The sequence below is a fragment of the Oncorhynchus keta genome, chromosome 24, assembly GCF_023373465.1.
Source record: "Oncorhynchus keta strain PuntledgeMale-10-30-2019 chromosome 24, Oket_V2, whole genome shotgun sequence".
NCBI classification, from domain to species: domain Eukaryota; kingdom Metazoa; phylum Chordata; class Actinopteri; order Salmoniformes; family Salmonidae; genus Oncorhynchus; species Oncorhynchus keta.
In genome coordinates, this window is record NC_068444.1 from 13546823 (window position 1) to 13551376 (window position 4554).

A 4554-nucleotide genomic window follows, 5' to 3' on the forward strand; every position below is an offset into this window, starting at 1 on the left:
ATTCATTTGATTTCTGAACAGACAGTACTAATTCTATAATTTTGGCTGATGGATTTCAATGTATCAGGGGTGCTGCAGGTCCTTCAGAACTCTTCGCACGGCTATGATTCTAAACTATAAATTATGAAGTGCAACGCTGGAGAGATGACAGTTGCAAGCTCATGTCTATCAGAACAGAGAGGGAGAGATATCATAGAAAGTGAATCTCATTCTAGTTATGTGAGAGATACTGGCACAACCAACCTGGTTAGGCCTCTGAGGAACCTATGAGAGCATAGGGAGGACTTCTCAACCAACCTGGTTAGGCCTCTGAGGAACCTATGAGAGCATAGGGAGGACTTCTCAAGGTTTCCTGAATCTCTGGGAATGGAACTGTCGGTTCTCAAACACATACTTCCACACCTACTGTAACCTATGTGCGTAGGATACCTACTGTTTGTGTGGAAGTATGTGCGTAGGATACCTACTGTTTGTGTGGAAGTATGTGAGTAGGATACCTACTGTTTGTGTGGAAGTATGTGCGTAGGATACCTACTGTTTGTGTGGAAATATGTGAGTAGGATACCTACTGTTTGTGTGGAAGTATGTGAGTAGGATACCTACTGTTTGTGTGGAAATATGTGAGTAGGATACCTACTGTTTGTGTGGAAGTATGTGCGTAGGATACCTACTGTTTGTGTGGAAGTATGTGAGTAGGATACCTACTGTTTGTGTGGAAATATGTGAGTAGGATACCTACTGTTTGTGAGGAGATAATAATAAACTGTACTAGCCTTTTGCATAAACTGAGTCTTTGCCTAATTATTATTATACCCATGGTCTTACATACCTGGGGGATTGGTCAAAGCTTCTGATTGATAGTTATTATCATTGGGATTGAAAATTCTCGTGACAGAGATCAATAAAAAAACCACCTGGTCTTGAATCCATCAATAGTCTGGACCAGGTGTGTGGAGAAACACATTGTACAATATGAGGAGGAAATGATAATGCTAAAAATGCTTTCCAGTTTCACTGACTCACCCAATGACACGCAGCTCACTTCCTGGTGATGGCCAATGACACGCAGCTCACTTCCTGGTGATGGCCAATGACACGCAGCTCACTCCCTGGTGATGGCCAATGACACGCAGCTCACTCCCTGGTGATGGCCAATGACACGCAGCTCACTTCCTGATGATGGCCAATGACACGCAGATCACTTCCTGGTGATGGCCAATGACACGCAGCTCACTCCCTGGTGATGGCCAATGACACGCAGCTCACTTCCTGGTGATGGCCAATGACACGCAGCTCACTTCCTGGTGATGTCCAATGACACGCAGCTCACTCCCTGGTGATGGCCAACGACACGCAGCTCACTTCCTGGTGATGTCCAATGACACGCAGCTCACTTCCTGGTGATGGCCAATGACACGCAGCTCACTCCCTGGTGATGTCCAATGACACGCAGCTCACTTCCTGGTGATGGCCAATGACACGCAGCTCACTTCCTGGTGATGGCCAATGACACGCAGCTCACTTCCTGGTTATGGCCAATGACACGCAGTTCACTCCCTGGTGATGGCCAATGACACGCAGCTCACTTCCTGGTGATGGCCAATGACACGCAGATCACTCCCTGGTGATGGCCAATGACACGCAGCTCACTTCCTGGTGATGGCCAATGACACGCAGCTCACTCCCTGGTGATGGCCAATGACACGCAGCTCACTCCCTGGTGATGGCCAATGACACGCAGCTCACTTCCTGGTGATGGCCAATGACACGCAGCTCACTGCCTGGTGATGGCCAATGACACGCAGCTCACTCCTGGTGATGGCCAATGACACGCAGCTCACTTCCTGGTGATGGCCAATGACACGCAGCTCACTGCCTGGTGATGGCCAATGACACGCAGCTCACTCCCTGGTGATGGCCAATGACACGCAGCTCACTTCCTGGTGATGGCCAATGACACGCAGCTCACTTCCTGGTGATGTCCAATGACACGCAGCTCACTCCCTGGTGATGGCCAATGACACGCAGCTCACTTCCTGGTGATGTCCAATGACACGCAGCTCACTCCCTGGTGATGTCCAATGACACGCAGCTCACTCCCTGGTGATGGCCAATGACACGCAGCTCACTCCCTAGTGATGGCCAATGACACGCAGCTCACTCCCTGGTGATGTCCAATGACACGCAGCTCACTCCTGGTGATGGCCAATGACACGCAGCTCACTTCCTGGTGATGTCCAATGACACGCAGCTCACTCCCAGGTGGTGATGTCCACCAATGACACGCAGCTCACTTCCTGGTGATGGCCAATGACACGCAGCTCACTTCCTGGTGATGGCCAATGACACGCAGCTCACTCCCTGGTGATGGCCAATGACACGCAGCTCACTCCCTGGTGATGGCCAATGACACGCAGCTCACTCCCTGGTGATGGCCAATGACACGCAGCTCACTCCCTGGTGATGGCCAATGCGTTCGTGATCTGCGTGTCATTGGCCATCACCAGGGGGTGAGCTGCATCTCTCTGTCTCTCTTTCTTTGTAAAACAATATTTGGAAATTTATCAAATATTTTGGTAGGCTACATACAGTCTTCACTTTTCAGCACGAGCCATTTGCTTTCCAACCTGTGTTTTCCATCGGTTGTATTTGAAATATTGCAAAAGGCCAGTTTTGTCGGCATGCTGTTTTTCACCCACAGATTTGGCACGTTCCCGACTGCATGCTATTCCTTGTTATTTGGCTACACTCCACAACTAGGCTTTTTAAAATTAATTTTAAGAAGCAATTGATCCTCTGTGGCTAAATTATAGGCCTTCTCATGGTGTAGTGGTCTCTTCTGAATTATTTATTTGATTTCTGAACAGACAGTACTAATTCTATAATTTTGGCTGATGGATTTCAATGTATCAGGGGTGCTGCAGGTCCTTCAGAACCCTTCGCACGGCTATGATTCTAAACTATAAATTATGAAGTGCAACGCTGGAGAGATGACAGTTGCAAGCTCATGTCTATCAGAACAGAGAGGGAGAGATATCATAGAAAGTGAATCTCATTCTAGTTATGTGAGAGATACTGGCACTTTTCTCACACAGACACGGACAGGCTTTGGTCTCAAACATCGGTTACAATGTTGTACAAACCATAAACCTGGGCCGGCTCAACCCAAATCAACTCTTATAATAATGGGGCCGAGCTGAAAATGTTTTTTGTTTTTTCAAATAATGTTTTTTTTTGTGGGGGCAGGAGAATAAACGAAGAGGCAACTCGAGTGAACTTTGGTCGCTTTTATTATAGTTGTTGCATCGCAAAAAGTGAGAGAAAAAAATGTCATGCCAGGGGTAACGAGGTAACAGATCCGGCCGAAATAGGTTCCGGAACAAAACAGTCCAAAACGAAGAGGTGACAGATCCTGTTCCAGCAGCATCCGGCTGAAATGATGTGTTGCTGTGTGAGGCGATCAGTGTGGTGAACTGCGCCTCCTACTGGCTATCCCCGCTACTACAAGCAGGGCTGGAGCCCTCCGTACTGCTGAATCCAAAATCTACATGATCCACCAAAATACCAAAGAAAATGTCTAATTTGTGTAACATGTCATCCCAGTCTTTAATGCTGTAGTTTAACGAAGTGGAATGGAAACAATCAGGAAGTAGTTGATTCCACTAGTTACCACAGCCACAAAGTAAACATGTGTGGTCTTCATTCAAGGTTAGGGTTAGGCATACATGTATCCGTGTGGTAAAGGTTGGAGCTTGGTTAAACATTACATTTCTAGAAGCGAAATTGTAGAAATGGGCGGGGCTTGTGACTTTGTGGCTGTGGTAACTATTGACGACCGAAGTAGTGGATACTATATTACCCAGGGTCCCTTTCGCGTTGTCTATATACACTTTATATAAACGCTATTTTAATATTTGCCGTAATTCCACCAAAAACACTGACATATAAAGCGACAGGAACATGGCCGTGAAAACCTTACTTATGCGTCTCTGACCAGACCATATTATTGGGCACAAAAATATTTAGTTTATACCCGTTACCGAGATTTATAGTGCTGTGAATGTGGTGGGTGTCAACCCCTCCAATCGGTAGTACACTCTGGTTTCTCTTCAGATCGCATAAATCTTTCGCCTTTTACTAAAGATTTCCGTGGAGAGGAACATTATGAGTATCAACTAATTTTTTGATGCCCGGCTTCACGGCTGGGCTTCCTACACTTGTGGAAAGTAATGTTAATGCAGCGCATATCTGTGTGGCATTGTCCATTTTGAAACATCTAATTTGCTTGTGTTTTAGACCTATGCAGCATTGATACAGTATCTTGAGAATGAAAGTAGAGGGAGTGCTCAAACAGCACCTCCAGTTTCCAAATCCACAGAGTGTACAAGTCAAGTGGATCGTTCTGCAGCCCATCAATTTCAACTCCTCTGCCTCCATCTAAGCAAGCTTTCAACCTTGAAGAGTACAACTTTTCACAATCTACCTTAGAGCAGGTGAGCACTCACTTGTGAACCTTACCTTGGACGTCATGTGATGTTGCACTTCCTGTTTGAA

The 4554-nt window shown here is 46.4% G+C and overlaps 1 non-coding gene across 1 annotated transcript; it reads left to right on the top strand.

Annotated features, from left to right (window-relative positions):
* The first annotated feature begins 4093 nt into the window (after positions 1 to 4093).
* On the top strand, positions 4094 to 4209 carry LOC118357786 (U5 spliceosomal RNA). Its single transcript, XR_004820366.1, has one exon. It is a non-coding gene; the product is annotated as a U5 spliceosomal RNA (small nuclear RNA).
* Positions 4210 to 4554: the final 345 nt, after the last annotated feature.